The sequence below is a fragment of the Pinus tabuliformis genome, chromosome 7 (assembly GCF_031772625.1).
Source record: "Pinus tabuliformis cultivar Carrire ecotype Pingquan chromosome 7, CPIR1, whole genome shotgun sequence".
In the NCBI taxonomy this organism is placed as follows: Eukaryota; Viridiplantae; Streptophyta; class Pinopsida; order Pinales; family Pinaceae; genus Pinus; species Pinus tabuliformis.
Genome location: NC_142293.1, coordinates 681,481,038 through 681,504,130, shown reverse-complemented (window position 1 = coordinate 681,504,130; position 23,093 = coordinate 681,481,038). Strand labels below are relative to the sequence as shown.

The 23,093-nt window shown below is 38.4% G+C and overlaps 1 protein-coding gene across 4 annotated transcripts in view; it reads right to left on the bottom strand.

The window, feature by feature from the left end:
• Nucleotides 1-4,608: 4,608 nt before the first annotated feature.
• The window catches only part of LOC149249305 (LOB domain-containing protein 25-like), a 47,950-nt gene continuing 29,465 nt past the window's right edge, over nucleotides 4,609-23,093 (bottom strand). For 2 of the 4 annotated variants that reach the window (XR_016266752.1, XR_016266750.1), the window contains one exon: nucleotides 8,370-8,400. The gene's annotated coding sequence lies outside the window, so the exon portion shown is untranslated. Of the gene's footprint in view, nucleotides 4,711-8,369; nucleotides 8,408-23,093 lie in introns of those variants that run through there. The other 2 variants (XR_016266751.1, XR_016266753.1) reach the window with 2 other exon arrangements.

Here is a 23,093-nt window from a genome sequence, read left to right as displayed (position 1 = left end):
ACCTAGTCATAGGATATGTATTTGGAATTTCCAACAAATGATAGGGAATAACCCATTTCTATTCTACAAACCAATGATCTTTCAGAGCCCGAGCATGGAAAATTAGCGTTCTCTACATGACAATCATAATGGCCACAATCATCACATTTGTTGCTCTCATGTCCATATTCATAGTTGGAAAGGTCCAATGGAGATTCCTCATAATGGGCACAATTATCACATTTTTTTCTCTCATCTCCATGTTCATAGTTGGAAAGGCCCGATGGAGATTCCTCGGAGGGTGGAATGTAAATAATCCCCTACAATTTTATTATTAACATATTGCTTATGTTGAAATTTGTGGAAGATAATAAGATTCCCATGGATTATGGTATTGGAATAATTCTTTTGGTATGCATTAGTACTACTACATATAAGTAGTTGTAGGTTCCACTCTCTTCGCTGGTATGTAGCAAAATTTCCCTGATTAAAACCAAAATTTGTTAGGAAAAGCCTCATGGTCTATATTAACCTATTTTTCACTACAATATTCATCTAGTCATTCATAGTGTTTCTTTATCATTTGGAGTGTGGAATCTTCCTTCCATTTGGAGGTTAGAGTTCTTGATGAGTGTCTTCATTTAATTTTTCCTACCGGAGATAGAAAATTCCCATTGAATATGAGGTTTGAGTTAGCCAAGCATTACATCTAGGAATGAGAATCAACCTTGCAAAGGGTATTAGGAAACTCAAAAGCTTTCCAAATTTAATACTTGGATGTCAAAGTAAAAGTGGATAAACTTTTATTTTGAGAAAGTAATTATATTATTTTTTAGTTGAAAAGATTTTCTCGATTATCATAAACGTATTTGCATTATCCTTTCTCTGTGAAATAAATAATGATGAATCTCCTAAATTAGAGGTGAAAGAGGTCATGAAAATGTGAATTTGTATCTCTAAATATACACAAGGAATTTTCAGGTTCAACTCAAGATGAATGGTTGTTGGCTTGTTGGGGCCTAACCTAGGTTCAAAGATGATTTATCCAAACAAATCTCGGTACTACTAGCCCTTTCGGCAATAGTCCGCAGAGCGCGGACTGAGGTCTCACCCAAAGTAGTATGGGAGGGTGCTAGAACAAGGTTTCTACACCTTGGAGATGTCTGATGAGTTCAAGTGGTCCGCGGATCAACTCTACACGTAAGTTGCTTCATGCACTTTCCCGTACCTCGCAGCTTGAGATACTGACTTCGCGCAGCCCTACTCAAGGGTTGACCACTGCGCTTCTGCATTATTACCCAAGACTTTACTGTTATTCCAATGCTAGTTGATTATCTTAGCCTACTCGCATGCTTTAAGTTATACTTAACAATATAAACCATTCATACAGGCGCGCATAGTAAATAAATAATATATTCACAAATTATATGAAACATGCAATAACCCAAGAATAGATACACAGAATTATGATAAGTCTTCTCTTTATTAATTCCTTCCTTGATTATAGACTCGACTCCACCCTGCACACTCAGCTGCAGGGGTCCATGCACTCAACTACAGACTACTAGGCCTCTGTGCATTCAGCTGTAGAGCCTTTTCCTACTCTACGACCCAAAGACACACTTCACTTAGCCAATTAGACTCTTTCTTCTCTCTACTACTTCGCTATCTTTTACACTTAGAGCCTTGCTCTATTTATACAATCCCATTGTCCACGGACCATGGGTAGGCCGACATTACATTACAAAACTAGGGCGGACAACCCTATGACTCTATCATACTCTTCATGCCCGTAATTCGCAGAGCTTTACAACCCAATTCAATCAAAACTTGGGCTTTGAGCCCCAAAACATGCCTTGGGGGGATTCCATGCCAAGCAATGGTTTTCTTAACAGTTCGAGATGTTGAACGATTGGAGAATCTATAATTCATTGGAGCTATGAGATATGCATGTGGGGATTGTTATCCAATAGTTTTAATGAGGCTCACAATATGGGGTTTAGTATCATACATTTATGAGGGTTATGAGACATTACAAGTGTTAATGGTGCCCAATGATGTTGTAAAATTTAAATTACAACAAGGAAGCTATACCTTTAGAGGAATAGGTGACAACTTAATAGACTTCATTGCCTACAAGATTCTACAATGGTCAAAGATGTTGTTGAATACCTTATCCAACAGAACTTGAGGCAACTAAGAGTTACTAATTGAAGATAGAAGCTAGAATTCAATAGGAGACATTGGCTTGATGGTTTTTTGTTACTAAACAATATATATATATATATATATATATATATATATATATATATAGAGAGAGAGAGAGAGAGAGAGAGAGAGAGAGAGAGAGAGCCACCACTTGATGCATTACTTTAATAATAAGAAAAACTATTTTTCAAGTCTATTAATCTAGTTAATTAGAATGACCAATGATAAAGGGGTGACTATGCATAATAGTTAAAGTTCAAGTTGATTTTAAAATCTATGATTAAGTTTAGGGACAATAAGAGTTTATTTTAAAAATAGTTATAATATAGAAGTTAAGTAAATTTTTCCTCGCCCCCTATTAGTTAAGTAAAGTGATCCCTTGTCCCCTATCATTTTTTACATTTACAATGAAAAATATGAAGCATGCTATTTTAACTGGGATAGTTATCACTCTCCTTTTTTACGTGGTGTCCCTCTCTATTGATAACATTGTCCTTATGGTGAGGTGTCCCTATCATCTCAATAAGTGACTACAATTCTCAAAGATTCATGTTCTAGCACTAATATGTTTGTAAACATTGATAAGACAAAATTATTCATAATTAAATCCAAAAATATCACTTACATTAATTTTATGTATAAAAATAACAATTTAATTGTAACATAATTTGATCTTGAGAACAAATTTCAATCATCATATTTGTGTTCTAGAAAAAAATAAGTTCCTCCTTGAAATACTTGTTACTCTATTTATCCTATATGGATGTGGAATTTGGGGTTGTTATGTCCTTTAAGAATTTTGAAGAAAAATCCAACAAATTCAAAATCATTTTTTATTTTACAATCTTAAAATGAAAACCAATGCGATCTATCTAAATATTTTCTCACAAACTATTATTTTACCCATTATAGCTTATGATTAGGTACCTAGTGCAAAAAGGCTAGATAATCAAAATAAAGGACAAAAGGTTTCCTAGGATAGCTTCAAATTCCACTCAAAATTCACTTGATGTTAATTCTTTGCTCAAACATTGGAAAATGAAAAAGGATGTCAATTTGCATAATATTAAAATAATGTCACATTTAAAGAAAAAAAATGTTGAGTTTTGGGGAAATAGAAAATAAGAGAAAATTAAGGTACTTTAAAAAGGTGATTAACTAAGCGCTATAAAACCAAAAATATCTTTTATTTAAATAAGAATGAACATAGATAAGTTCCAGACATTGGAATCCTTAAACAACATGGAATGAAAAAAACAGATAATTTTTATTATACTAAAAAATAGAGGATAAAAATAAATTTTACATAAAATCTTCTATATATCACATTAAATCTCAATTCCAAAATATTTATTAACACCATGTCATAACATGCTAATTCATCAAAACTATGTGATAACCGATTATTATTCAAAAATATGAAAATTTAAAAAAAAAACTTCTCAATAATATTTTCCATATATAAGAAAATTCTGAAAACAAAATAATATTTTCCATATATAAAAAAAAAATTATTCTGAAAACAAAAAAATTGTATCAATAAAGTAATGATATTATTAGCATAACAATATTATTTTAATTTTTTAATTCAAAGTGAAAAACCCTATTCTAAACCTATAAATACTCTATTCTAAACCTATAAATAAGAAATTCAAAAAATGTGCATTGTTTCCCATATATTTCAATCAAAGACTGCCTTTTTGGGATGGTGCCTTGTACCTTACCACCTCAAACTGCTAAAACTGACTATTGTTTGGTTTGGGTTATTTGGTGAAGTTGTTTAGGGAACGGCTGCTTGAAATAAGATTGCAGACACGAAAAGGTACGCCAGTTATTGACTTTAAATGTATGCATTCTAGGCTAGGCATTTTATTATTATTATTTTGGCAGAGGATACGGTGCCTTCATCACATGTTTACATAAAACATAAATTCATATACGTTGTAAAGTTGATAAAACCATTCAAAGATAGAAATTTATATGAACTCTTCTTTAGCTCTTCCATGCCCACACCAAGTTGTGGTTGGTAGATTTCTAATTTGGAAAATTAATATGATATTGCACTTCCTTTCATATGAAAATGATTGGAAAATTAGATAGCGACCTAATTACATTCCTGCTTATATCACTATCAAAAGTTATCAGAGTTACATGTAACGTTATACCAGATGGTAAGAAAAATATAACTAAAGAAGATAATCATTCATTAATTAATATACGGAGTTGCATGGCTCAAGTCCACCCTGCATATATCCCGTGAAATCCACAACGTACCATATTAGCATCTGACATTTGACGGAGCATGAAGGCAAAACAAAACAAAAAATATTATGTGTCACAGTGACTTGTAACAACATGTAGAGTACCTGAAAAACAGAACAAGCCAGTAGTTTGTCTTTCCTGAAAGTGTATCCCGTGAAATCCACAACGTACCATATTAACATCTGACATTTGACAGAACATGAAGGCAAAACAAAAAAAAAAATATTGTGTCACAGTGACTTGTAACAACATGTAGAGTACCTGAAAAACAGAACAAGCCAGTGGTTTGTCTTTTCTCAAACACAATTTCAAGATAAATAACAGCTTTATCTGGCACATTAAGGACTATCCAAAATTCTCTATTCATTTTCTCATAACTTCGGTAAAACAAAAAGTCAAAGTCCCACTTGAACAAAAACAGAAGTTCGATTTAAAAGACATCTAAATCCATGGAGAAATTATACCCTGAAACTCTAATACCTTATAACTAGAACACACACCGGAATTTCTACAGAATATAACCTGTTTTATTGGCCTTAAAAAAATGTGAGTTAGGATAATCCTTATCCTAAATCCTTTTATTTGATATCCAAGGAAAATCAATATCAAACGTTTACTGCATAGACTGATGAATAATTTCCAATTGTCACGATCCAGATTTACTTCCAAAACCTTCGATAGATAATATTCAGACAATCAAAACATAAAATCCACTTATACAACTTAGCCATAAATGCAGATGAAGATAAAATGTACTCGGAAAAACTCTGTTTCAACTCCTTGACCATCATTCACTTCTTTTGAATACAAATTGCAAGACCAAACACCAGGCAAACAATAATGTATCGAGCTGTCCAGACTTAATAATGTATCTAGTTGTCCAGACTTATAATATATTGCAACCAGACTAGAATGCTAAATTTCTCAAAATCATAATGCAGAACTTAGAAGTATGCCAATGATGTGTCTGCAACAGTCAGAATATAGCAACTTGCAAGTACGCTGGTCTACTTTGGAATGTAGGAACTGTGAAGTATGCCAGTTTGCTAGACCATCATGTTGGTCTTAGGTTTGTCCCATACCACCCTCCATGAAATCAAATTCCTTTTCTTTTCCTTTTCAAAATAAAATTGATATGGTGGTTACAATCCTTGGGAGATATAGTTGAAATCTATAACAGTTTTCCAATATTGATCTTGAACCCTGTCCATGATTGGGATTCATGTAGCTAGGGACTGGTGGGAAGTTTTTCTCTATTCCATTAGAAGTTGAACTACACCGCACTAGTGTTTTTTCACACACATTAACGAAATTTTATATAACATGTCCCATTAAACCATATTTAACCAATGCTTCGTTCTGTCACCATGATTCAGTTTATCAAAGGCACTCATTTTTTCACAATTCTTCTATACAGTGCTAATGGTAACACTCTAAATGGGCTTTACGGTAGAATCCTTGACGAGGCCTATGCACAAAAATATGGGTGTAGAGCAGTGAAATAAGACTACTCCACTGCTCAGAAGTATCCCCAAAGTTGGACTCAGCTCACTAACCTTGCAAGATAAATCCACTGTCTAACCGAACTTGGTCGTCCTCGATGGTGACTATGGACAATAATATGGTGTCTAAAGCAGTGAATTCAGACTCCTTCACCGCTCAGGAGTAAGTCCAAGTTGGACCCAGCTCACCAACCTTCAAGATAAATCCACTGTCTGACCGAAACTTGGTCAACTTCAAGCGATGCCTGCGCGAACCTTTCTGCCTTAAGCAGACTTGGGAGTACTTCCCATGTCTGCATTAGAATAAGGAGTCCGCAGGTTGAACCTCATGAGGTGTATTCTGGGTGGTTTTTTAGCGAAAAAGTCGTGATATTTTTTCTCATTTTGACTCCTTTTCGCTGCATTTTTTCCTGTTTGGGGACAGTTTTGCATCTGCCATAGCATTTAGACTGTGCCAGTCGTTAAGGTTTTCGCAATATTGATTATCAAAAAACACATTCTAAATCTTAAAATATCAAAATATCTAAGAAAAACAGATTTGGCGAAAGAATACTATAGTTATGATAGAGCTGCTCCAATACCAGTCAAGATATAAGTACAAAGCCTGATAAATAAAATAACACCATGAAATTCACACAAGAAAAAATATTGGTTCAAGCTTGCTGAGGCTGAGGTTTGAGGCAACATGAGAAGAATAGCGAAACTCGTACATAGAAAACAAGTGGCCCTAAACTGTTTAGAAATGACTAAAAAACAATGGAAGCAAACGCAAAGAGATGCAATCATGAATACAACTGGGTGAAAAATGCTAAAATCAATGCTAAAAATATAAGAGATGGTAATAGTAAATGTAAGGAGATAAACATTCACACAATAAAAATGTATAATTGTTGCAGTAACTGTCATAGTTATTTTATCGGGAATCAATTAAATAGACTAATTTGACTTTCCAATTAGTGAGTGTGATAATTACTTCGACCTGCCATTTAAACACAACTTTAAGAATGAGGGCTCAAGTACAATTCTCTTAATTACTATTGAGAGCACCTAGAAACATAATACTAACTTTAATGTTTTTTAGATCACATTATATGGTTCAAAACCTAAACCAACAACTAATGATGTGTAATTTTAAAATAATACTAACCACTCACTAAAAATTTGGAAATTTACTAGTGTAACAATGACCAATGTTACTCCTATTTGAACTAGATGCCCATTTATTATTTTACAGCGGATCGCTAGAACCGCTTGATCCGTTTATTTATTGAGAAAATAGTCAGATTCCGAACATGAAGATGGGAATGTCGGTACAAAGTTGAAGCTCAAAAATTAAAATCATATGAAGGACAAAAGCATAACGTAGCTGCAGTATGAAGTTGTTTTTTTATCCTGCATTCAGAACCCAGAACCCTCAGAGCAACATCTGGCCGAGACAATTTGTTAGCCCTATCACATGTTTCCTCCATTATATTGTATTTGGTGGGCATTTGCTAAGAAGATTTTAGACTACAAAAGTCATCAATTTCTTCATGAATTTGATTTGTTGCTTTATACATAGCATTTTCCCCATATATATAGAGAGACGACTGGAACACACATCTCAGAAATCCTTCATGAATTCGTATGCCTTTCTCCAAAACTCCAGCATTAGCCCGCATAGAGAGCATGCAGGAAAAATGATCTTTTAGTCAATATCTACCAATCTCAGAAATTCTAAACCATAACCAAAGAAACAAAACCAACTCATCTGGCAATCGACCAACACGGTGCTTCTGGTATCCAGTATAAGAAGCAGATGAGTAATAGTTTTGATGTTGGATTGGAGTGCAACTCTTTCGATATTTATTGAGGCAACCTCAAAATACATAAATCCTGATTTTTCTGGCCTTAATTAAATAAATGTGTCAGTGCAACCCTACAGATTGTCCCAATTTAGCAGCTCCATTATATAATCAATGGTTGTCATTGCCTAAGATACTACACTAATGGAGCCTCCATAGATATTCACCAAAATGGAAACTGTTATATTGTACCTTCGCCTACAGGATTATTTGTATTTATGCACTATGCAGAATACTCGGGATCATGAACTGATGTAACCAAATATTTACAAACTCCAATGAACAAAATATTCACTTTACTCCAAAATGGAAACTGTTATATTATACCTTCACCTACAGGATTATTTGTATTTATGCACTATGCAGAATACTATCATGAACTGATGTAACCAAATATTTACAAACTCCAATGAACAAAATATTCACTTGTACTCTGCTATGACAGGAAGGTGGTGTCAAGCAGAGGTACGGATTTCCACATTACAGTTGTCGTTAAAGCAGAGAAGTTTCCTTCTGCGGTTCACCTGCGTCAGAGTCGACAGCATGTGTGCTAATGCCCATTTCCCCGTATAGATTGCAACACTCGATCGTGCCTCCTACTCCATCTTGAAACTTGAAAGGCCAAAATATAAATATAAACACAATCTCATAGATAGAGAAATAAATTAAGATGCCCATTTTGAGGCTAGGGAATACATTCCTATGTTCAGTTGAGCACTCCAGGTTTTATGATAATAGGAGTGGGTTTAATAGTTAAGAATATGTTTTTTTAAGAGGTTACAGGTTCAAAATCAGAAAGGTAAAGTATATATGCTTTCTTAAATTTAATAGTCAAAATAAAAAATCTCATAAACTAAGATAGTATCTAACTTGAACACGACCTTAAAATTAAATAATAAAAATGTAAATTCCAACCTCTAAATACATAAATGTAAATGAATTTATTCTAGTGAACATGATTGTATAATTTAGTTGCCAATTTTGAAGCTATTTAACCAGCAGGGTTGTGTTGAGTTCTTTACATAAAGATTTGAATAACAAAAATGTGTCAACGGGGTAAAATAAATTTTATTAAATTAATCAAGTTTATTATTATATAAGTATTTTAATAAATAATTATTTTTTTTAATTTAATTGAGGTATTTAATATTTATTTTACAATAAAATGTTTTGTATTAAAATAATAAATATATATATTTTAAAAAATAACTAATATAAAAATAATATATATAATAGATTTATGCTATAATTTAGTTGTTAAGAGATTGTAATTTTATATATTGGTTTATTTTCATATTTTTTTTTGAGATAAATCAAAATTAGGGGATGCGGGAGAGCCGAAGTGACTAGGGTTTTAGAAAATTGCAGGGACTGTCTCTAATGGAGGGCGGCAGAGGGGGGAGCTCGGCTCCCTCCTACAAAGATGTTGTTGCCAGTAGAGAAAAAACACTGACGGGGAACAGCAAAGGTTTTGCGAACGAAGGGAACAGGGATAATGAAAAGGAGACAGATGGGACCAATACCAAGGAAAACAACAGCACAAAGGACAAAGAGGAAGAAGACAAAAGTCAAGGTTCAAGAGACAAAAAAAAACAAAAAGGACCTTGTAAACCAAAAGCAGAAATCACTCCTAGAGTAATATTAAATGATCCTACTCTGCAGGCGCACAGGGAACACATGGGGACCTACGCCATTATCTGTAAATTCATGGGACTATGGCCCACTGAAAAAGCTTTACATACATGGATCAAGTATCACTGGAAACCCAAAGGAAGTATTGAGTTGCATCTTGGGTCAAATGGATTCTTCATAGTGGTATTGTTATGCTCTTAACCTGCAAAAGATACCCAAATACAAAATATGCGAAGAAAGATACCTAGAACATAGAAATGTGAGAGACAACAGCAAATATTTTATTATTCAGAAATCAATGTTCACTGGCCTCTTCGAGGGGGCAACCTCCAATAGAGCAGAGCTCGATACAAAAATAAGACACAATGCTCCTCGCAGGAAGTCTCTATCCTTTATATATGACTCATACATGCAATACCATGGATCAATACCATGGGTTTTATTAATACCATCTATCTAATACCATGGTCCATTTGCAACTAACTGCGGTCCCGTCATTAATTGCGGGTTAACCACTTACAATTATTAATATGGGCTTTATTGACTCTTTACTATGACTCGATCCCACTACATAAATAAGGGGGTTAGGGTGGAACCTTAACATGCCCTCCCCCTTAAGAATATCCTTGTCCTCAAGGCTGAAGCTGTGGAAACTGCTGAAGAATAATGGCTAGTTCCCAAGTTGCATCTTCCGGAGATGTGTCTTTCCACTTGATGAGAACTTCCCTAATCATGCGACCACGCAGATGCCTTTCTCGTGTGTCTAGGACCTATTCAGGTTGGAGCCAGATTGACCCTTCCTCGTCCAATTTAGGTAGACTGGTTTGAATTCTGCAATTGTTCCCAATCACTTTCTTGAGGCATGAGACATGGAAAATTGGATGGATTTTTGCAATAGGCGGCAAAGCCAGCTTGTAGGCTACTTCTCCAATGCGCTGAAGTACTTGATATGGTCCATAGAATTTTGGAGATAGTTTCTGACAACCCTTGTCTTTGAGTGATGTTTGCTTATATGGTTGCAGCCTCAAAAAGACCTGATCCCCTTCTTGAAATTGGCGCTCTGAGCGATGTTGGTCTACCTATTGCTTCATGCGGTTTTGAGCTTGATGAAGATTCTCTCTAAGATGGGCGAGCATGGTTGCACAGTTTTGTAGGAGTTGATCCACTGCTTGTACCTTTGAGCCCCCCTTGATATAAGAAGTAGGGGAAGGAGGGAGTTGACCATTTACTGCTTCGTAGGGAGTCATTTTAGTGGTGGCATGATAGTTGGTGTTATACCACGATTCAGTGAGAGGTAACCATTGTACCCAAAGATGTTGCTTTTCTGAAGTGAAACACCTAAGGTAGGTTTCCAGACATTTGCTGACGGCTTCCGTTTGACCATCCGTTTGTGGATTATAAGAAGTACTGAGTTTTAGATGGGTGCCTTGTAGCCTGAAGAGTTCCTGCCAAAAATTACTGGTGAAGATCGGGTCGCGATCAGACACAATAGAAGTGGGCATGCCATGTAATTTGAAGATCTGATCCATGAAAGATTGAGCGACCAAAGTCGGTGTAAACGGGTGGGGTAGGGTGCAGAAATGAGCATACTTCGAAAGTCTGTCCACAACCACCATGATGACTGACTTATTTCTTGACTTTGGAAGACCTGTAATGAAATCCATAGAAACCTCCGTCCATATTGCTGCCGGGATTGGCAACGGTTGTAATGTGCCTAGTGCTTTGACAGTCTCCCCTTTGTGGCATTGACAGAAATCGCATTCTGCTACAAAAGTGAGGATGTCCTTTTTCATGCTTGTCCAAAAAAATGATCTTCTGGTGCGAGCATACGTCTTCTGAAAGCCTGAATGTTCTACAATGGGGGATGAGTGCAATTCTGCCAAAATGCAACTTTTGAGGGTGGATGTTGGTGACATTATGACTCTGTCCCTGTAGCTAAGAATCTCATCCTGCCACGAGTAGCCCTTGGTGGAATTTGGATCCGCCTGCAATTGAGAAATGAGTTGGGAGAGCCCGAGATGTGAAAACCATTCCCTGCGAGCTTCTTCAATCCATTCTGGAATGGGAAGAGAAATTGCTAGCAGGGTACTTCCCTCCTCAAATTGGCGAGATAATGCATCTGCTACACTATTTTCTTGCCCTTTCTTGTAAATAATCTCATAATCATATCCCAGCATTTTGGCGAGCCATTTATTTTGTTGTGGGGAGGATAGGCGTTGCTCCAAAAAATATTTAAGACTATGATGGTCTGTGCGGATTTGGAAACGTCGCCCCAATAAGTAAGGTCGCCAAGTCTCTACTGCATGTAAAATGGCCATCATTTCCTTCTCATAGGTAGATTGGCCCAGATTCTTCCCACTTAGTTGTTGGCTTGTGAAGGCCAAAGGTCGCCCTTCCTGCATTAAGACCACCCCAATACCCATACCCAAAGCATCACATTCAATGACAAAAGATTTGGTGAAGTCAGGTAGTGCTAAGACTGGAGTGGAACACATGGCATTTTCGAGAGCTGTAAATGCCTGTTGTGCGTCCTCATTCCAGAAGAATGAATTTTTCTTCAGGGGTTGAGTGAGGGGCTTCACTATGCGACCATAATTGTGGACAAATTTGCGATAATAGCCTGTGAGACCCAAAAATCCTCTCAGGCTCTTCAAGGTCTTAGGTTGAGGCCAATCCTGCATTGCCTGGATCTTTTTGGGGTCCACCTTAACACCTTCACACCCCACAATGTGGCCCAAATACTCAACTTCTTCCATGCCAAATGAACACTTGGACATCTTGACAAAAAATTTATGCTTGTGAAGCAGTTGCAAGAGTAGATCTACATGCTGAAGATGTGCGACCCAAGTGCAACTATAGATGAGGATGTCATCGAAGAAGACAAGGACAAATTTCCTGAGATATGGTTTGAGGTGGTTCATAAGGCTCTGAAAAGTAGATGGGGCATTACAAAGACCGAATGGCATGACCAAGAACTCATAATGGCCTTCATGAGTTCGGAAAGCAGTCTTTGGAATGTCAACTTCCTTCATGCGAATTTGGTGGTAGCCTGAGCGAAGATCCAGCTTAGTGAAGAATTGAGCCCCATTGAGTTCATCCAGCAAATCGTCAACCACCGGGATGGGAAATTTATCTTTGACTGTCAACATATTGAGGGCCCTGAAGTCTGGACACATCCGCCACTCCCCATCTTTCTTGAGCACCATGACCACCGGTGATGAATAAGGACTAATGCTCGGACGAATGACACCTGCTTCCAAAAGTTCCTTAATTATTTTTTCTATTTCATTCTTTTGGGTGAACGAATATCTGTATGGGCGCACATTTGGGGGTTGGGCCCCTGGAACCAAGGTGATGCTATGATGATGTTCCCCTCTCGAGGGTGGAAGCTCATGAGGCTTGTCAAAGACTGGCAGATGGTTATTTAAAATCTGTTGCATCTCAGGATGAATCGGCAGAGACTTGGTTTCGACTGCCTGGATGGAATTAAATTGATCTATAACTCCATGATGGCCCTTTTTTAGCAATTTTTCCATCCTATGCGAACTGATGATAGAGGGAGCTCCCGCCTGGAGTCCACGGAGGGTATGTGTGGAGTTGTTCTGCTTAAAACTCATATATAACTCCTAGAAATCCATTGTGATTGGCCCAAGAGTGCAAAGCCATTCAGCACCGAGGACAATGTCGCACCCTCCCATGTGTATGGCAAACATGTGGGTCTTCAACTGATAATCCCCCATTTGAAGTTTGACATTTTCACAGCGACCTTCACATTTCATTGTGCCCCCATCCGCAATTTGGACTTGGAAGTTAGAAACTACTCATACAAAACAATGCACTGCTTCCGTGACTTTTTGATGGATGAAATTATGTGTACTTCCACTATCAATCAAGACTACTACTGGGTGATGTTTAATAAAACCTATGATTTTGAGAGTTTGAGGTGAAGAAATCCCTGCCAAAGCATGCAATGAAATAACTGGTTCGTCAGGGACATTGTCCTTTTGGTTGTCCTCTTCTAATGCCTCATGTTCCTCCAGTGGTGGTTCTTCCTCCGATGAGCTGTAATCAGTCGCATCAATTTGAAAAAAATTGGGCTCCTTGCATTTATGACCTGGGGAGTATTTTTCATCACAGTAGTAACATAATCCTTTCTTTCTTCTTTCGGTCATTTTTGCAGGTGACACCTTTTGAACCTTAAGTGTTTAAGTCGTGCTGTGAGCCTGTGGGGGGCGACCCTTAGCAGTGAAATTTGGGCGACTGTACTGGGCTGCTAACGCACGTTCCATGTTACGAGCTACCTTACAAGCCTTCGTCCATGTGGGAGGGTGGTGCAGTAAGACGTGGGATTTTATGGCTTCTTTAAGGCCACTGATAAAACATTCCATGTAGAACACATCCGAGAGACCCCTAGTGCAGAAGGCTAAGGCTTCAAAGGCTGTAATATATTCATCCACTGTGCCAGTCTGTCGAAGCTTAGTAAGATGACCCAAAAAAGAAGATTCCAGGTCAAAGAATTCTGTAAGAGATTTTTTGAAGGAGGTCCAAGTCATAAAAGGTCCATTGCAATGTTGATCCCATTCCCACCATTGCCACCTTTCATTGTCCAAGTACATTCTCCCCACCATAAGCTGAGTCTCATTATCTAAGATGTTATTCAGATTGAAATACTGCTCCATTTGTGCTATCCATGCTGTCGGGTGAGAACCATCAAATTTATGCATATCCAACTTGGGAGGTCGTGGACGGGATTGTTGGTGGGGGCCCCCGAGGTGAAGAGAGTGGCTAGACTCACCCTCACTATGTCTATTGCCAATATACGCCTCCTCATGGGCTTCCTCCTTGCCCTTCGGGATTATGCTTGGGATTATGCTAGTTAGTCGGTCAAGCTGAATTTGGAGGGATTGCAAGGATTCTTCAAGTTTGTCCATCCTCTCATTGGCCATAGCTTGAGCTCTAGTTTCTACCATGCACCGACCTGATGTTCTTGAAAATTGGGACCACCCAAAAAAAAAAAATTCACTAAGAATTGAATGGTACCACCGTGCTCAGCTCGTCGTCTTGATTCTGATGGGCTAGATCACCAATAAGTGCCCCGGGAGATCTCAGACTTTAGGAATACTGTAGTAGCCAAATCCTCAAAATGTCAATGCTACCAAAAGTCCTGTGAAAATCATGCCCTGGTATAGGAACCCCACACAACTACTCAGATCAGGTGGATATGAGAGATCTGAATGGCAGATTGGATAGCTCTGAGCGGCGGAACAAATTTCTACTGTGGATCTGATGGATCTAATAGATCGGAATGGCTGGTCTGATAACTCGGAACTGCGGGACTGATGTCTACTGCTGCTGCACCCCTTTGTGCGAGCGGATCTGGCAGAGATGATGTGTGATCCCCAGATAGAAAAGGGAATTATGGTCACGAGGAGTGTCAGGTGCTACAGATCGCAATATACATAAGGGTCTGACAGTAGTACTCGGCCCAATGTTTCAGGGCTCTAACTAAGGAGGATCAACCGTACCCTTAGTCGTACAACCCAACTACCCTATCGTACGGGTGAGTAATCTCTTCGAGTGCTATTCTCAGTGTACTGTAGCAGTAAGATGGTCGACGGTTTATCTATGGCGAGGTTGCAGATGAGCTAAGGGGCTTCCGATATACCCAGAAGGTACTTGGAAGACAGTCTGTACGCAGTTCTGTCTAATGCACTACTATTCGAAGGGGTACCCACAGGGGTTACAAGGGAGTCCAACAAGTGTGACCACCTCTTGTATTTCCTACGTGCATGCCTCCCAAATCCATAGGTTTATGCGCTCAACGACAGAACACGTCTCTAGCCAAAAAAAAAAATTGCTAAGAAATGGAGATCCCACCGGCCCTGGAAAGTGCTCTGATACCACTTGTTATGCTCTTAACCTGCAAAAGATACCCAAATACAGAATATGCGAAGAAAGATACCTAGAACATAGAATAGTGAGAGACAACAACAAATATTTTATTATTCAAAAAGCAATGTTCACTGGTCTCTTTGAGGGGGCAACCTCCAATAGAGCAGAGCTCGATACAAAAATAAGACACGATGCTCCTCGCAGGGAATCTCTATCCTTTATATATGACTCATACATGCAATACCATGGATCAATACCATGGGTTTTATTAATACCATCTATCTAATACCATGGCCCATTTGCAACTAACTGTGGTCCCGTCATTAATTGCGGGTTAACCACTTACAATTATTAATATGGGCTTTATTGACTCTTTATTATGACTCGATCCCACTACATAAATAAGGGGGTTAGGGTGGGACCCTAACAGGTATTCTCAAATATCGAAGATAAAGACAGAATATTCGAAGGAGGACCCTACTTTTTTGCAACAGTTGGTCTCTATATGAGGCCATGGAGGATGAAATTTGTCCCAGAGCAGGAGACATTCTCTTCGGTTCTAGTTTGGGTAAGGCTCTATTCTCTACCTCTTGACTATTGGCAAACTGAATCACTAGCTACCATTGGCAATAAACTAGGATGTTTTGTCAAAGCTTCTGAAGCCACAAGAAGAGGAAAATACACCTCCTTTGCAAGGATTTGTGTGGAAATGGATCTATCAGGAGCGCTTTCGGATGAAGTTATCTTGGAAGTTTTCGATGAGGAGTGGGTGCAGACAATGGACTATGAGCATATCCCATTCAGATGCCGTAGATGCCATGAACATGGTCATCTGTTCAAAGACTGCCCTCTCAGTAAAGCAGACAACAAAAACAAACCTATTACAACGAAGGACTCTGAAAGCTTTCAGAAAGTAGCAAGTAGAGGAAAAGGAGGAAAAAAGGGGCTTAAGCAACAACATAACGAGGGGCAGAAAGTCAGTCAGAACAAGTTTCAAGTGCTAGAAGAGAATGAAGAAATCACAAGAGACAACCAATATCAGGAGGAGGGTCATAATGAAAAAAAGAAAGAAGAGGATAACAAACAATCTCAAGACATTAGTCCTCAAAAAGAGATGATGATAAGAGAAGCAAAAATGGAGATGGACTAGGAAATGACCCAAAGTGAAACAAACCTGGAAGACCATGAACTACAAGAAATTCTAGATAAGGAAAACCTAGATCTGGAAGGATTCTTGATGCAGGGAACCAAAGGAGGAATAGATTCACTACCTCAAGAAGAATGCAACAAAATACAACAGTTGTTTTTATGGAAAACTCAGGACAGAGGGCTGGATAAAGGTAAAAACATTCACAAACAGGAGCACAGAGGGGTGAAAACAATGAAATCAACTCCAGGATTAGCGACCAGAAACCCAAGAAAGAAGAGGGGCAGGAAAAAGAAAAACGAGCTCTTGATGGAGTGTGGAAAGCTAATGATAGATTTGGGTAAGATGAAAGATCTAACCAGTTACTCCTTTACAAATCTTTAATTATGAAATTCATATCTTGGAATATTAGAGGTCTAGGGAGTAAAAGAAAACAAAGGATGCTTAGTAACATAATGAAACTAGCAATGCTGGACATAATCTTCATTCAGGAAACAAAATGCTCCATTCAGAAATTAAAACAAATCCATAGAAAATGGCTTAACAAATTTGAGTTTCTAGAAGTTAAAGCAGAGAACACAGCTGGGGGCATTCTCACTCTATGGAATCCCCAAAAAGTTAGCATAATAGATGTGAAGGCTTCAAGAAATTATTTATCAATAATCATTCAACCAGTGGGGGTTTCAGACTCCTTCCTGGTTACTAATGTTTATGGTCCTCAACGAATAGATGAAAAACTCAGATTTCTTGACTCCCTAGTAGATCTTAGAAGCAGACATGAAGAAATACCTTGGGTCATGGGAGGAGATTTTAACATGATTAAATCTCTTTCGGAAAAAAAAAGGAGGTACTAGAATTCTAAGTAAAGATTTAGTAGCATTCCCCTCCTTCACAGAAGATATGAAACTGGTTGACTCTGAAACGCACAATGGTCTTTTTACTTGGAATAACAAAAGAGGAGGTGAGGCCCAAGTCACCTCCAAGTTAGAAAGATTTTTTATCTCAAAGGCATTGATGCTCACTAATAGAGAAATAACTGCTAGTGTTCTCCCCTTTGGAGGTTCTGATCACTAGTCGATTCATTTAGATATCAAGGGGATTGATTCTCCAAGGAATAGGCCCTTCAGATTTGAGAATATATGGCTCTCCCAGCCAGATTTCATCAACAATATTGACAAATGGTGGTCTGAAGATCTGCAGATCTAGGGCACTAAGATGTTCCTCCTCCACAAAAGACTAAAGCACATAAAACTTAGACTCAAAGAATGGAACAAGAAGGATTTTGGTAATATTTTTGCTAACAAAAGATCAGTGGAAATTAAACTACAGGAACTAAATCAAGCTTTGATTACAAATGGTTTTGACAAAGCCAAAAGTGAGAAAGTTGATAAACACAATCAAGAATGGGAGAATTTATGCAATCAAGAGGAAATCTTTTGGAGACAAAAATCGTGAGTTCAATGGCTCAAAGAAGGTGAATGAAATACCAAATTTTTCCATAGATCAACCATAGCCAATAGGGCACACAATAGAATTTCTTCGATATTGAATGAAAATGGGGAGCCCCAGACCTCTCATAAGAATATAGAAGCTGTGTTGGTTCAGCATTTCAGAAGCATCACTAAGGAAACTAATCTAGACAAAGAGCAATGCATTAAGAAAATTACAAAAAATATCCCTAAAATGGTGTCTAGAGAGGACAATTTTAACCTGAATAAACCAGTAACTGAAGAGGAAGTCAGTGAGGTTATCAAAGATATGCAGAATGGTAAAGCTCTAGGACCAGATGGTTTCAATGTAGACTTTTTTAAGGCCTGTTGGAATGTTGTCAAACAGGATATTTTGAATGTTGTAGAGGATTCCAGAAGAAACAGGACTATTCTGAAAGCTCTCAATACCTCCTTCATCTCCCTGATCACCAAGCAAGATTCTGCCCTGACTCTTGATAAGTTTAGACCCATTGCTTTATGCAATATGGTTTACAAAATCATTTCCAATATTTTGGCTAGCAGACTCAAACCTCTTCTTCCTTCTTTAATCTCAGGGGAACAATCTGGTTATGTGGACGGAAGACAAATCCTTAATAACATTATTCAATCCCATGAGGTAGTTCACACGCTAACCAACAAAAGGTAGGCTGGTATGATCATGCAATTAGACATTTCCAAAGCGTATGATAAGGTGAACTTGATTTACATCAAAAAGGACCTTCTTGCCTTTGGGTTCGATCACAATTGGGTCAGTTGAGTTATGGATCTTGTAACTTCGTCCAGATTTTCTATTTTGGTGAATGGCTCGCCCTCAGGAATCTTCACCCCTTCCAGAGGCCTCCAGCAGGGAGACCCACTCTCTCCCTTTCTCTTTATCCTCATGATGGAAGGACTGGTTAGATCCATTTCACATGCCAAAGCCTTGGGAAAGATTAAGGGCCTTCAATTAACAGAGAATGGTCAGGCAATGACTCACCAACAATTTGTGGATGATAACATGCTGCAAGGTATTCCCACAGTCAAAGAAGCTTCACCATACAACCAAATCCTAAATGACTTTGCCATGGCTACAGGTATGGAAGTTAAACTCTCCAAATCAAAAATCTTTTTCTTAAATATTAATTCATAGGAATATCTCCAAAATTCTAGGCTTTCAAAGGGATTCCCTTCCTTCAAAGTATTTGAGAATTCCACTTATAGCTAGACCATTGCACAAAAGTATTTGGGAACCAGTGATCAACAAGATGCAAGACAAAGTTAAAAAATGGACTTTTAGATCGTTGAACCTAGCTGGTAGGTTGATTCTGACAAAGGCAGTTCTGCAATCTATCCCTGTTTTCTTTTTATCAGCCCTCCCAGCTCCCAAAGGGGTCTTACAGTAATTCAAAAATATACAGAGAGACTTCCTTTGGGGCAAGGAGGAAACAAGGAAGAAATGGGCCCTTGTTTCTTGGGATAAAATCTGTAAACCCAAAAGTCACAGAGGTCTTGGCTTGGATGATCAGGAGATTCTAAGTAACGTTTTAGGAGCCAAGCTCTAGTGGAGATGGGTTAAAGAACCAGAGGCACAATGGGCTAAGACCTGGAAAGAAAAATATGCAAGCTCCTAGCAAACAAGTGATCTTATAAGAATGTCTGGAAACATAAAAGGCTCTTACATCTAGAATAAAGCCTGGGAAAACAAAAGTCTTGTAAAAAACTATAGTTTCTGGGAAATCAGAGTAGGAGATCTGGCTCTATTCTGAGAAGACAAATGGAAACAAGAACCAACATTGATAAGAGAGAATTTTATGAGCCTCAAGTAGGAAACAGATTCCCAAGGATTAATCAAAGTCAAAGATTTCTGGAATCCTCCACATGACTCTGGAAAGTGGAGAAACTGGAGAAGCATAGACTGCAGTGAGGATAGCCACATAAAGATAAGAGCAGAGGAACTCATGAGCATGTTAAAACAAAGGAAGATCTTGGTAACAAATGGGCAGGATCAGTTAAGATGGGGCCTCAATAAAGAAGGTACCTTTAATATTAAAGAAGCAAAAAGAATTATCCTAAACCTAGATCCCTGCGTTTTGACAAAATCCTGGCAACATCTTTGGAGCCACCAAGGGTGGATGAAAATCAAGCTTTTTATGTGGTTAGTTCACCACAAGAAAATCTTAACTTGGGACAATATTTGGAAAAGGGGTGTTATTGGGCCTTCCAAATGTCAGTTATGTGAAGCTCAAGAGGAGACAATGGAGCATATTCTCAACAGCTGCACCTACACCACTTGGTTGTGGGATTCTTTTGATACCATTTTTCAACAGACAGACAGAGATAAGGGAAGTATCATTAATACCCTGAACAAGTGGAGAAATTTTTTTTCGGAGAATGAGATCCTTAATTTGGCCTAGACCTTTACGCCAAGCTTCATTATCTGGAATGTTTGGAAAGAAAGGAATAAAAGAATTTTCAAGGAGGAAAAAACTACTCCTCTTCGCCTGATGAATCTGATCTTGAAACAGATTAAGGAGACAGTTTCCACCACTGTTCACAATTTTCCCAAGAATCCTCCCACAAAGAATGAATTGAGAACTCTCAGGCATCTGGGTATGCAAGAGATCATTCACCATGGACTAAGCAGAAAGGAAAGAGATTTGGAAATGGAAAAGGAGTTCTGGCATCCTCCACCGACAGGTTATCTGAAATGCAATATTGATGGTGCTTCAAAAAGTAACCCTGGAATAGCAGGTTATGGAGGGGTGTTAAGAGACGAAGAAGGAAATATAATCTTTATATTCCACTACCATTTAGGCACAGCCACCAACAATATGGCTGAATTAATGGCATTGGAACAATGTCTAGAGATTCTAAAACTAAATCACAGCTCTAATGTCATTATCGAAGCAGACTCAGAGATCTCTATAAACGCGGTTAAGAGAATCAGTTGTGGAACAGTGCCGGAGAGGGTCTCAAAACACTGGAGACTAATACAAGTGTACCAAAGAATTCAAAAACATCTCCTGAGTCTTCGAACTGTTAGCTTCAATCATGTTCATCGAAAAGCCAATAAACTAGCGGATATACTGGCCAACCAAGGAGTGATTAATTCAGAATGCAGGATTGAGATGAAGTGGCAGGAAATGCCTCAGAGCAGATTAAAAGCTCTCTGTAATGAACAAGCGGCAGAGGACAGAGAAATTTTTGGACATTTGGCCAGAGGGAAAGGCACAGAATGAAGCTTTCTAAGCAGGCTCAAACACAGTACTTTGGTTGGTACCTTGAAGAAGGGCAGACTCAGAGCGGTTTCAAAAGCCTTTGGTGTAAGTTTTTCAGTCTCCTTCTTACTTCGAATTGCAATACAAGGTTTCATTTACAGCCAGTGGATGTTCCCAAGGCAAGTTTCGTAGCAAGCTTTCGCGGGAAGGGTGGCTGGAACTTTCCAGCGGTGGATATTCTCCTGCTTTCCTCCTACGGAATGGAAAACTAGGCTTTAAGCGGTTTCCAGGCGATCGTGGGGCTTTTGAATGGTAAGTGGTTTGGGAATTTTGAGAGCGATTCCACTAGGCTCTCAACACGTGGCAAGGGTACGGTAAGGAATACCACCCTCCATCGCGCCTTAATGTTCGAGCATCTTGGCTATGCGATATTTCTCCAAACCGTTCATTTTTGTAAAGAGAATCGATGGTCAGATTTGGCCATGCTTTTTGGTGGGGCTGCTTGTCTTTTCAGGCTTTTCGTAATAGTGATGTGAGGGTTAGCAAAGTTTGACTTTGGGTTAAAAACCATAATGGTTAACCGAAGTTTGACAGGTCCGCTTTACTTCTTGTAGAATGGAGGGTCATATCTATGGCAGGATGCCCTTGATTTTTCCGGAGTCCAGGGTGAAGTCAAGTTTTTTTTTGTATATGTTGTAACATTACTTTTTGTTTATTGAAATAGAAGGATCGTCTCTTGCTTCAGCAAAAAAAAAGCTATGTAAGTGATAAGTTTTTTTATTCGAATCTACACCATCAAACTTGGTATCAAATGAGTAATGAGTACGAGCCCACTAAATAGTAAAAATAATATTTTACAAAATTTGGTATAAAATAATAATAATATTTAAATTATAATAATATTTTTTATTATTATTTATAATTAATGAATATAATTAGATAAACTTCCCCTAGATTCGAGTGTTGGGTGGCATATCCATGGCATTCACTGCCATTCTAAATAACACTTAAAGTTCACCCATCATGGGATTTAGTGGGACCACTAGCATGTCATCCATAGTTCTTTGGTTTTGAAACAAGGAGGCGATGGCAAGCCCACCCTCCCTCAGCACTTATGGTGCATGACGAGTTGGTACTCTCACATTTTCACCTGGCGAGAGGAACATTATGGTATAAGGTTCAGCTCCATGTGCATTAGAAGTCCATCAACACAACTACTCGTAGATAAACAAGTTTTTTAGGTGATAAGAATTGAGATAATTTCAAGCACACTCATGGTGCAAGAACATGGTCTCCTTCATAGAGGAGGATAGGGAAGGGGAAGGCCTCCCCTCCCACCTTGGCATGGATAGGGTGATGAGCAAGTTTCAACTCTAACATCCCTCATCACTATCACAGAATGGTGACTGAAGCAGAAGCTCAAGAGCTAAGGTTCACGAGCAACCACCTTTGGGCTCTACATAATCTCTTCGGTCATCACTTCAAGCACCATGAGGACGTCAATGCGTTGATGGAGGGCAATGTGTTCAACATGGAATTTCACTTTCCCAATGCCAAATATCCCTATCACCGAATTACCAACCTCTTAGGGATGCAGCTCCAACATTTTGTATTGCCTTCAATTGATACAGTGGATGAATCCCCCTCTCTCTCCTACTCAAAATATTGTCCAATAGGATAGGATTTGCAACCATTTTCCAAGGTCTTGGCAGTCTAATGGTGACTCAAAGACTCCTCCAGTTGGATTGGGCCCCTCCTATGGTAAGAGTGGCCAAGTCAACAACCACTACGCCTCGCCATGCCCACAACATTCTGAGCAACTAGCTTTGTCCAATCATTTGGCTTCTACGAGGCACCTCCTTCCTGATGACTCAAACTACTACAAGTCCTGCCCAGTGGTCCAAGAAGATCCTCTAGAGCGCTAATTAGGAATTTCTCGA